Source organism: Lampetra planeri, chromosome 81 (genome assembly GCF_965212315.1).
Source record: "Lampetra planeri chromosome 81, kcLamPlan1.2.h2, whole genome shotgun sequence".
Lineage (NCBI taxonomy): Eukaryota > Metazoa > Chordata > Hyperoartia > Petromyzontiformes > Petromyzontidae > Lampetra > Lampetra planeri.
Window position 1 is genome coordinate 1219042 of NC_136185.1, and position 12923 is coordinate 1231964.

General features: G+C 41.5%; 1 pseudogene; it reads right to left on the reverse strand.

Annotated features, from left to right (window-relative positions):
- Positions 1-1867: 1867 nt before the first annotated feature.
- LOC144738295 (uncharacterized) overlaps positions 1868-12923 on the reverse strand; it is a 44885-nt pseudogene continuing 33829 nt past the window's right edge.

Below are 12923 nucleotides of genomic sequence, written 5' to 3' on the forward strand. Positions count from 1 at the left end.
AGATTTTTTTTATCTGCTAAAAAAGTATTAACGTAAATATTGCTGTGCATGCACTCTCGCGTGTGTATGTACACTGCATTGTATGTCTGTATGTACACCCCTGTATGTGCACACTCGCCTCCACACGTGTTCGCTATGAACATTGTAGCAATAAGGGACGATTAGTCATCTTTAACATGTCAGGTCTTTATTGTTCTGCAAGTAAATTAACCTGCTTGGTTCTTTCGGTAAAGTCACGTAGAAGGGAAATAATAAAATAAAAAAAATAAAAAAAATTTTTTATAAAGTTATTTTATTCTGTTTTAAATGACATTTTTTTTTATTATTTAATGAAAATAAAACATAATAAAAATTTGTTAAAAATGTTTTTATTATGTTTTTTTTATTAAATAATAAAACATAATTAAAAATATATAATTTTTCTTCTTCAACAAGGGACAATTAATGATCTTTAACATGTCAGGTCTTTATTGTTCTGCAAGTAAATTAAAGTTAAAACTCGTAGAGACACATGCACACTCGTGTGTGAATGCACACCGCTGTATAGACAGTCGTGTCTATAAGCACACTTGTGTGTGTATGTCTACTCGTCCGTGTTTTTTAAAGGAATGATATGGTTGAAATAACGTACGATCAGTCATCTTTAAAAACAATTCAGGTCTTTATTAATCTGTAAGAAAATTCACGTTAACATTCGTATCGAAATCTTTATTAATACGCTTGCTCAAACAGGAAGGGACTAGGCAAATTATTTGCCAACAGGAATTCAACAGTTAAAACATATTCTTAAAATCTAACACGTAAACGTCGATTTCCCCATTGACGTCCTTTTCGACTGAAGCCATTCGTCCAGAAGTCCAAGCCATCAAACACAAGAACAACGAACGGGCAATCCACGCACACTCTGAAACGTATAATTTTAAGGTATTTTACTTATTAAACATTGATAAAAAAAAAAGTTGAGCAAAGTTGTGATCACAGAATTTCTCCAACTTTAGCTCAAAAAGACCACTTAACAACGAGAGTAAAATCAGGAATTGAACCACCTCACAACCACTGCGCATCACACCACATCAACAAGTAATCCGATAGGACTACGAAGCACCACCTTAACGTGACAACGTCTGGAATAAACAAGACAGCACGCTCACATCATTTGCTGCCAGAAGATTACAACACATGCCACCTTCTAGTATAAGCACCAGCCATTTAACATTCCCGATGATCCAACTACCAGACAAAGCAATGTATCTTTCGAAGTATAAAATTGTTGCCATCCTAAAGTGAACACTTCTGGAACTTAAACGGAAGACTTTCATCCGAACACATCAAAGAGCATTCACATCACTCTAGCTCGGAGAAATGGAAATGACTGAAAAAATATATCTAAGAGACACGAATATACACAGGGCAACAGTTAACAGATGTACTCAATACGTTTGAGTCTTCAGCCACTCCACTACATCCAGCCATCTCTCCGGATCCAACTTCATGGGGTCGAAAGTGGAATTTCCTTTAGAACTCATTACATCACTTTCGAATTAAGCTTTTTATTCCTGATGACTTGTGAAGTGTTTTCTAACCGTGAAAATGCTTCAAACGCACAGTGCAATCAAACATATTTGTTCAAATGATCACACTAGCTTTGGGTACTGCTGTAAATCACTGATTAAAAAAGAGTTGAACGTTATTAATTGATCTTACAGAGATACAGACATGCACGTTCCAGGACTTCAACAGTTAAAAGAAGTGCTCAAAACTTTGATGTTCCAGCCACTCCAGCAGCCATTTTTGAGTATCCAACTGCATGGGGTCGAAAGTGGAATTGTCTTCAGCGCTGATTACATCCACTACATCTAGCCATCTCTCAGGATCCAACTGCATGGGGTCGAAACAGGAATTGTCGTCAGGACTCATTACATCCGATACATTCAACGATCTCTCAGGATCCGTCTGCCTCGGTTCGAAAGATGCATTTTTTTCAGGACTCATTGCAGCACTTTGAATTTCACCGTTTGATTTTACTTCCCTATCATTGCGGATCTTCTGGTGCTTGTTTTGGGGTGATGACCGTGAAAATGTCCTCTCCCTTGGAGAGCAATTAAACGGCTTCTCGCCCGTGTGTGTCTTCTGGTGAGTGTTAAGATTTAATTTACGTGAAAATGCCTTCCCACACACAGAACAATTGAACGGCTTCTGGCCCGTGTGTGTTTTCTTGTGACTGTGTAGAATTGTTTTCCGTGAAAATGCCTTCCCACACACAGAGCATTTGAATGGCTTCTCATCCGTGTGTGTTTTCTGGTGATTGCGCAGAATTGATTTCCGTGAAAATGCCTTCCCACAAATTGAGCACTTGAACGGCTTCTCGCCCGTGTGTGTTTTCTGGTGATTGTGTAGAATTGTTTTCCGTGAAAATGCCTTACCACACACAGAGCATTTGAATGGCTTCTCGTTCATGTGTGTTTTCTGGTGCCTGTGAAGAGATGACTTCCATGCAAATGCCTGCAAACAAACAGAGCAATTGAACGGCTTCTCGTCCGTGTGTGCGTGGCGCTGTGGAGAGTGTATCTGCTCCATTTGACTGATTCTTCAGAACAGAGTAACAGTCGGGGTTGTTGTTGAAAGTTAAAGGCGCCCTCTAAGCTGCGTGGATGTCTGGCTCAAATCGCCAAGAAACAAACTCTCACTAACGTCTAACCGAGACAGTAACGCTTCGTAAGTCGAACTACACACGCGATTATCCACTAACGAAGACACTTACTTGTTGATGCACGGCGTGTCGATGCCCCTGTAACCCGTCTGAAAAGATCGCCACGAACTCTCCCAGTCGCCAGGCAATCGTGCTCGCCAGGCTGGGTCTCGCAGGAGAAGGGTAATCTGCAGAGAGAGGAGTCGAGCGTCTATCCCCAGTGAAATCCCTCTCGAAATGGTCTTGAGGTCTGATTTTAAGCCCCTTATAACTCCCCTCTCGCATACAATTCCATTGTTCTCGCCTGGCCTATCATGGACTTTGCATTCAATTGTTAATTTCTACATTAACAATCCGCATATGTAACAACATAGCTTAGCGAATCTGGCCATTGTAATTTAACCTTAATACGTATGTACATTATACTACGTAATTGTACACTTCTATTTGAATAATTACATACATCTCCATGCATAATTCCGTGCTTCCTGTGAATTTGCTAATATTCACCCGACAATGTCCTCTAAACTGCAGGGATTCATCTTCATGGTTCTTCCGGTAAAGTCGCGTAGAAGGGAAGTAATAAAACAATAAAAATAAAACATAATAAAATAATTCTCACGACGGAAGAGATGGAGGACGAGACAAAGGAGGAGGTGGAGGATGTGCAGGTGGTGGGGGTGGTGATGCAGGCTCGTGAAGGACGCTACTGGGCAGTTGGAGGCAGTCGCCCTCCAACAACAACGGAGGGCGGAGGAGCGACGCTCACAACAACGAGCGGAGCGCCGGGTGGCTAAAGCACAACAAGTTGGTACAGTAGGGGGCACAGGTGGTGCATCAGCCAGTCATCTCGGTCAGTCGACCCGTGGCACCTGCTGGGTCTGCCCCGTAACCTCCTGCCAGCGGGCGTTCGACACTTCACGTGGTATTCCTCAAGGTGCACTTGGCCTGGCACAAGCGTCGTGGTGACGTCACCGCCACTTAGTGGCGAATGGCGGTTGTTGTTTTTGTTGTTGTTGATGCAGGGAAAGAAGAGGAAGCGAGGGGGCCTTGCTCGCGTGGCGAGAGCGATCACCTCACTCCTCCGCCGCGTGCTGCTTTGTGGTGGCATGTCCACCACACAGTAGGGGTGGTTGTTGTGGTCGTGGATCGCTGCCAACCATGACCACTATCACCACAGACTACCCACCCACCCCGTGACACATCCCAGGCACACACCCACACACCCCGTGATACACGTCACACACACACACCACATGGTTCCCCCCCGGAGAGACGGTGCCACTGGGACCACAGCTGTGGAAGGAATCTGAGCAGCAGATGCCAGGACTACAGTGGAAAACGACTGCTATCAAGACACCTCACACAACAAACACATACGGGACTAGCCAAAAAAAACTAGCCGGCCCCAGCTTGGACTAATAGGTGCAAGTTAATACTGTTCTGAACCTGTTTAATAAACATATTAAGGACACTCGTGTTGAGCATGGCGCTTTTAGCAAACGAGTGTGTTTTGTTATAATTTCCGTCATAAACTTTTAATAATCATCTGAATGGTTTAGCTTGAAAGCGTGGTTTATAAAAACGTTACGCAAAAAAAACAATCATCACCTTTTAGTCTGTAACATACGACCTTCGGTGTGTATATACACCAGTATGCATGTGTTCAATATTTTGCACGTGTTTAAAATTTGCGACGAGTTTTTTTGCTAATTGCATTGACTATTGAGGGGTTACCAGCCCCTCGCACCCGTCCAAAGACCTCGTGGGCCACTGTGGTGGCTACGAGCCTTTTCTCCGGGACATTGCTCACATCCACCACAGCGTTACCGTCCAACACCGTCAATGAAGGAAGGGGGTTGTTTTTGCAAAACTTTACTCGTGGCAGGGGATTGGAAAAAAACAGGGAGTGCCTCCTTCTAATAAACAAAAAACGAATGAAGGGGGCGTGGGAGCGTGGCGTAAGGTGTGGAAAGCTGTAAGTCACAGGTATCAATCGAATTGGGTCAATGACATCAGCACACGAATGGTGGGGTCGTTTGGAATGATGTTGCATTGATGAAAGATGAAGTTCTCCGACGTTGCATTTCATGAACTTTACATTCAATTGTTATTTTTGGAATTTAAATCTGCATATCTAGCTATTAGCTTCTGTAATCTGGCTATTAAGCTTAATCCTGAATACGTATATTCATGTCACCGCATAATTTGCGTTAATTGGCTAATATTCACCCTGCAATGTGCTCCAAACTGCTGCCAATTCAAAGGCGTTACCAGGGAAATGCAGGCTGAAGTATTTTTGTCATACACTTTTAATGATAATCGAAATGGTATCGCTTGTAAGCGTGTGTGTATTTACACTGCTGTGTAAGTACACTTGACTTTGACTCGTGTGTGTGTGCACGTGTTTGTTGTAAGCATTGTACAGTTAACGAACGCTTAGATAACTTTAAAAAATTAGATTTTTATTAATCTGCAAAACACTATTGACGTTAATATTGCTGTGCATGCACACTCGCGTGTGTGTAGAGATAGTGTAGTGGTTAGCGCACAGCTCAATTCTCGGTCACGTTAAATTCATGCTCACGGCCAACACCAGGGAATGTGGCCCAACAGTCGGTGGCAGACGCCATGTAAGGCGACAAGTGCCTTCAGGGTGTGCGAGTGTTCGGGAACGCGGAGGCTCAGGTGTGAATGTCGGGATGAAGGGGTCATCCTGCGGTGGATCGCGAGCGTATCGGGTGGTCCCAGAGACACGCAGGGTGGGTGATCTAAACTATTCAAAACAAACCAACCCCTCTTGAAATGCCTGAAGTTTTTTCTTCTTCTTCTTGGTTCTTTTGGTAAAGTCACGTAGAAGGGAAGTAATAAAATAATAAAAATAAAGCATAATAAAACAATTCTCACGACGTTTCGGCCACAAACCCCACAGTCCTGCCGAGCTGCTACTTACAGCTGGAAGCTTTCAGGAATTCAACAGTTAAAAAATCAATACGTTAACGTCAAATAATCATACTGTGTATATATGAATCCATTGAAAGGGCAGATCCAGCAGTGGATAGTGTGATTTTAATACGACCACAATGTGATACTAGTAATTATAATGCAATTCAATTCCCGCGGCCCGCAGTTGTCATGTCTGTTTTCCATATCGATACATACTGCGGTAAATGTGAGCAATGTCCTAGAGGGAAGGCTCATAGCCATCACAGCGGCCAACGAGGTCTCCCGACTGTTGCGTGAAAACACGTGGAAAATATATAGACACATGAGTGCACACAGCACTGTACATACACAGCAGCGTAACAACACACGGGACTTTCTGCTATAGACTGAAATGTGATAATAGCTGCGTTACATTATAATAAACAACGCTTACAAACTATACCATCCAGATGGGTATCCACTGCAATTGCAACCATTTTAATTGAGCGAATATAACAATTCACCTTCGTTGTCTAGACACACCCTCATCAACAAGTGTCCTTAAACATAGTTATAAAACCACGTCAACACGCTATGAAGCATGCACCTCTTAGTTAAAGTATATATCGATCAACATTGTGATATCTGAGGCGTTATTTCACAGTTAAGGCCGATACATTGATAGACGTTTACAGGCCATTGTTAATGTGCAAACTAACAACATGCACATGATTATGCAAGGAGATGCCCATCCGTATTCAAAAGCATGCGAACAATTATGCAGTGAAATGCAAAATTCTACTTAGGCTTGAGCACAATGGCCACATGAGATTAGGTTTGTTAGATATGAGGAGAGTTACTTCCGAGAATAACAATTGCATGCAAGGAAGTTCATAAAGAAAATGTAAATTATTCTAGAGAAATTTCATAAATGGGAAGAATAATCTCAACCAGTGTGCCGTAGCAAATGCAAACAAATGGAATGAAAAAAACTAAACTAATTTCTTCACTACACTCATTAAACATGGGGCAACCATTTAAAATATTATTAATGATTCCAATCGTTTGGAGTGGAAACAGAGGGAATTAGAATTGAATGCGTATTTTTTCAAAAGTATAACGTACTTCAGTGTTGTGGGGCATCTAAGATTTATATCGTCAGTTTAACCAGTGAAACTTTGAATAATCATCTGAATGGTTTAGCTTCACAATAAAGAAACGCAACAAAAACAATCATCACCTTTTAGTCTGTAACATACGACTTTCGGTGTGTATATACAGCAGTGTGTATGTGTTCAATATTTTGCACGTGTTTAAATTTTGTGACGAGTTTTTTTGGTAATTGCATTGACTATTGAGGGGTTACCAGCCCCTCGCACCCGTCCAAAGACCTCGTGGGCCACTGTGGTGGCTACGAGCCTTCCCTCCGGGACATTGCTCACATCCACCACAGCGTTACCGTCCGACACCGTCAATGAAGGAAGGGGGTTGTTTTTTCAAAACTTTACTCGTGGCAGGGGATTGGCAAACAACAGGGAGTGCCTCCTTCTGAGAAACAAAAAAATTAACCCGTAAAAACAAAGTTTTTCACTATAAATCCATTATATGCGTGGCGTCTAGAGTCCTCTCGTCCTCTGGCTTGAGATGGCTGCCACATATGGGTCAGATGATTGCCTACCACCATTAAGCAATTGGTAATTAAATATAAAAAAAAAAATCCCCTAAAAAGTGTAAAATTTTGGAAACATTTCTTCACGAAAATGAATTGTCACGCACAACGAGTCTGTGTAGCAAAACGTCAGCTCGATTGGATCACGGAAGTGGGTTAAAAAACGACCGAAAGATTTGCACGGTCGTAAGCGCGCAAGCAAGCAAGTGAACTTAATATAAAGGATTTAAAAACGAATGAAGGGGGCGTGGGAGCGTGGCGTAAGGTGTGGAAAGCTGAAAGTCACAGGTATCAATCGAATTGGGTCAATGACACCAGCACACGAATGGTGGGGTCGTTTGGAATGATGTTGCATTGATGAAAGATGAAGTTCTCCGACGTTGCATTTCATGAACTTTACATTCAATTGTTATTTTTGGAAATTACAATCTGCATATCTAGCAACAGAGCTTGTCTATCTTCTTGGTTCTTTCGGTAAAGTCACATAGAAGGGAAATAATAAAATAAAATAAATAAAACATAATAAAATAATTCTCACGACGCTTCGGAGGCAACACAAGCTTCTGTCTTCAGGTGGAACCGTCAAATCACGATATCTATATCAAGTAAGATAAATTCCAAGAAAACAGTCCTTGTGTATATACTGGTTGAGGGTGGGAGGATATTATTGTTGTGAGGTTCGGTGCGACTGAAACACGCTGTTAGGAATGAGCCTTTGTTGTGCAGGCTGGTTGATCTCGGAGGTTCCAAGAGTTTGCATATCAAGAGGGATTTAGCATATTTATGGGAACTGCAGGTACGTGATTAGTACTACTTGTGAAATGCGTAGGAGGTGGGTGGGGGGTTTCAAAGTCATATTATGCCCGTGCATTATGCAGGATTAGCAGCATCAAAGGGAGGGGGTAGGGGTAGCATTAATAAAGGGACGGAATGTTAATAGTATGTAGCTGCAGTAACTAAACAACCGACGTTGCATTTCATGAACTTTACATTCAATTGTTATTTTTGGAAATTACAATCTGCATATCTAGGAAAATAGTTTTGCTAATCTTGCCATTGAGCTTAAGCCTGAATACTAATGTTCATGTCACCGCATAATTCGGGTTAGTCTGCTAATATTCACCCTGCAATGTGCTGCAAACAGCTGCCAGTTCAAAGGCGTTACCAAGGGAAATTACAGACTGAAGTATTAAAATTGTGATTTGGACTTTGAGGTGCAAGTTTATACCGTGCTGACTTTGTTTTATAAAAATATTGAAGTACTTGTGTTGATATGACCGCGTCAGAACAATCAAGGTGATTTGTTTAATTTAATCCACGAAAATTATTACGATTGCTGTCATATACTTTTAATGATAATCGAAATGGTATCGCTTGTAAGCGTGTGTGTATTTACACCGCTGTGTATGTCCACTAGTGTGTGGGTGTGTGTACAAGGGAGTGTATACGTGTACTCGTGTATTATTGTTATAATAGTGTCGTATAAAGAATTGAGGGGCAACGTGGTAATGAATGCGGCATCACAACAGGGAATTGTAGCCATGTGTATGTACATGGGTGTGTACTGCTGTGTGTGTACATTCGTGTGCATGTGCACTCGTGTGTGTATTTACACTCGTTCATGGACACGTGTGGGTCTGTTCACGTGTGTATGTATGTACAATCGTGTTTGCTCGCATATTTGTGTGTGTTGAAACGCAATCCCTGAGCATGGACACTGCTGTATACGTGCACATGTGTTTATGTATATTGCTGTGTGCAATTACACTGTGCATGTATCTACACCCCGATGCATTTACACTCATTTGTGCATCTATACATATGTGTTGTATATATAGATGCACAAATGGGTGTACGCACTCGTGTATGCATGTGCACCCGTGTGTGTATGTACAAAGCGGTGTGTATGCACATTCGTGCATTTTCCTACACCGCTGTGGACAAGGGAGTGTATATGTGTACTCGTGTAAGTATGTGTAGTGGAACACACAACTTATTTTCATATTGTGTCGTACAAAGAATTGAGGGGCAACGTGGTGATGAATGCGGCACCACAACAGGGAACTACAGGGATGAGACTCCCCGCTCGTGGTGCTAAATTAATGAAAACAGCGCCACTGAGCGGACAGAGCCCCGCCCCTACAGCTCGTGTGTGTGACGTCATGAGTGTGACGTCATGAGTGTGACGTCATGAGTGTGACGTCATGAGTGTGACGTCATGAGTGTGACGTCATGAGTGTGACGTCATGAGTGTGACGTCATGAGTGTGACGTCATGAGTGTGACGTCATGAGTGTGACGTCATGAGTGTGACGTCATGAGTGTGACGTCATGAGTGTGACGTCATGAGTGTGACGTCATGAGTGTGACGTCATGAGTGTGATCAGCGGACAGCCACGATGCTGCCAGGTGAGGGTAAACTTGTGTGCTGGAGATGCTTCACCTGAAACTCGCCTCCACACGTGTTCGCTATGAACATTGTAGCAATAAGGGACGATTAGTCATCTTTAACATGTCAGGTCTTTATTGTTCTGCAAGTAAATTAACCTTCTTGGTTCTTTCGGTAAAGTCACGAAAAAGGGAAATAATAAAATAATAAAAATTAAACATAATACAATTATTTTATTATGTTTTATTTTCTTCTTCATCTTCTTGGTTCTTTCGGTAAAGTCACGTAGAAGGGAAATAATAAAATAATAAAACATAATAAAATAATTTTATAAAGTAATTGTATTCAGCGAATTATTTTATAATTTAATAAAAATAAAACATAATAAAATTATTTTATAATTTTTTTTTTTCCCCTTCTTCAATAAGGGACGATTCGTCATCTTTAACATGTCAGGTTTTAATTGTTCTGCAAGTAAATTAACGTTAGAACTCGTAGAAACACATGCACACTCGTGTGTGAATGCACACCGCTGTATAGACAGTCGTGTTTATAAGCACACTTGTGTGTGTATGTCTACTCGTCCGTGTTTTTTAAAGGAAGGATATGGTTGAAATAACGTACGATCAGTCATCTTTAAAAACAATTCAGGTCTTTATTAATCTGCAAGAAAATTCACGTTAACACTCGTATCGAAATCTTTATTAATACGCATGCTCAAACAGGAAGGAACTAGGCAGATGATTTCCCAACACGAATTCAACAGTTAAAACATATTCCAATAATCTAACACGTAAACGTCGATTTCCCCATTGACGTCCTTTTCGACTGAAGCCATTCGTCCAGAAGTCCAAGCCATCAAACACAAGAACAACGAACGTGCAATCCATGCACACTCTGAAACTAAGTTTTTTGTTATTACACAATGATAAAACATTTTAAGAACATCTTCTTGGTTCTTTCAGTAAAGTTACGTAGAATGGAAATAATAAAATAATAATATTTTATTATTTTCATTATATGTGACTTTACCGAAAGAACCAAGAAGATGAATCCCTGCAGTCACGAAAGCTTTAAATCGAAAATTAAAGAACATGTTTAAAATATTGAGCAAAGTTGTGATCACAGTATTTCTCCAACTTTAGCTCAACAAAACCACTTAACCACGAGAGTCAAATTAGAAATTGAACCACCACACAACCACTGCGCAAAGCACCACCTTAACGTGACGAAGTCTAGAATAAACTTTAACACGCAATTAGCTGTGAGAAGATGACATGGCACCTTCTACCATAAACACCACACATTTACCAGTCCCGATGATACAACCACCAGACGAAGCAACGCATCAATATAAGTATAACATTGTTGTCATCCTGAAATAAGTGAACACTTCTGGAACTTAATAGGAATACGTTCATCTGAACACATTATAGAGCATTCACAACATCACTCCAGCTCGGTGTACTGGAAATCACTGAAAAAATATATCTTAGAGACGCGAATGTACACAGGGCAACAGTTAACAGATGTACTTAATACACTTGAGTCTCCAGCCACTCCATTCCATCCAGCCATCTCTCAGGATCCACCTGCAAAGGTTAGAAAGATGCATTTTTATCAGGACTCATTGCAGCACTTTAAATTCTACATTTTGATTTCGCTTCCCTATCATTGCGGATCTTCTGGTGCTTGTTTCGGGGTGATGACCGTGAACATGTCCTCTCCCTCGTAGAGCAATTAAATGTCTTCTCGCCCGAGTGTATTTTCTGGTGACTGTGAAGATTTTATTTCCGTGAAAATGCCTTTCCGCACACAGTGCAATTGAATGGCTTTTCGTTCTTGTGTGTTTTCTGGTGTCTGTTAAGATTTGATTCATCCGCAAATGCCTTTCCACAAATAGAGCAATTGAACGGCTTCTCGCCCGTGTGTGTTTTCTGGTGACTGTAAAGAATAGATTTCCAAGCAAATGCCTTCCCACAAACAGAGCACTTGAATGGCTTCACGCCCGTGTGTGTTTTCTGGTGAGTTTTTAGATTTGATTTCTGAGCAAATGCCTTCCCACAAACAGCGCACTTGAATGGCTTCTCGCCGGTGTGTGTTTTCTGGTGAGTGTTTAAGATTGGATTTCCGTGAAAATGTCTTCCCACACACAGAGCAATTGAACGGCTTCTCGCCCGTGTGTGCGTGGCGCTGTGGAGAGAGTATCTGCTCCATGTGACTGATTCTTCAGAGCAGAGTAACAGTCGCGGGTGTCGTTGAGAGTTAAAGGCGCCCTCTAAGCTGCTTGGATGTCTGGCTCAAATCGCCAAGAAGCAAACTCTCACTAACGTCTAACCGACACACAGTAACGTCTCGTAAGTCGGGTATACGCGACTACCAGTTTTATCCACTAACGAAGACACTTACTTGTTGATGCACGGCGTGTCGATGTCCCTGTAACCCGTGTGAAGAGATCGCCACGAACTCTCCCAGTCGCCAGGCAATCGTGCTCGCCAGGCTGGGTCTCGCAGGAGAAGGGTAATCTGCAGAGAGAGGAGTCGAGCGTCTATCCTCAGTGAAATCCCTCTCGAAATGGTCTTGAGGCCTAAATTTAAGCCCCTTATAACTCCCCTCTCGCATACAAATCCTTTGTTCTCGTCCTGGCCTATCATGGACTTTGCATTCAATTGTTAATTTTTACATTAACAATCCGCATATGTAGCAACATAGATTAGCTAATCTGGCCTTTGTAATTTAACCTTAATATGTATGTACATCCCAACTGCATAATTGTACGCTTCCGTTTGAATAAAGATTTGCATCTCCATATATAAGTCCGTGCTTCCTGTAAATGTGCTAATATTCACCCGACAATGTCCTCTAAACTGCTGCAAGTTTAGAGGATTAAACAACGACATACAATCTGAAGAATCAAAATGATGTTGTCCAGTTTGATTTTGACTAAGAGGTACTGACTTTGTTTTCTAAATACATTTAAGGACACTCATTTACGCTCGCATTACATTATAATAAACAACGCTTACAAACTATACCATCCAGATTGGTATCCACGGCAATTGTAACCATTTTAATTGATCGAATGTAACATTTCCCCTTCGTTGTCTAGACACACGCTGATCAACAAGTGTCCTTAAACATGTTCATGAAACCACGTCAACACGCAATGAAGCATGCACCTCTTAGTTAAAGTATATCTTGATCAACATTGTGATATTTCATGCTGTATTTCACAGGTAAGGCCGATCAATT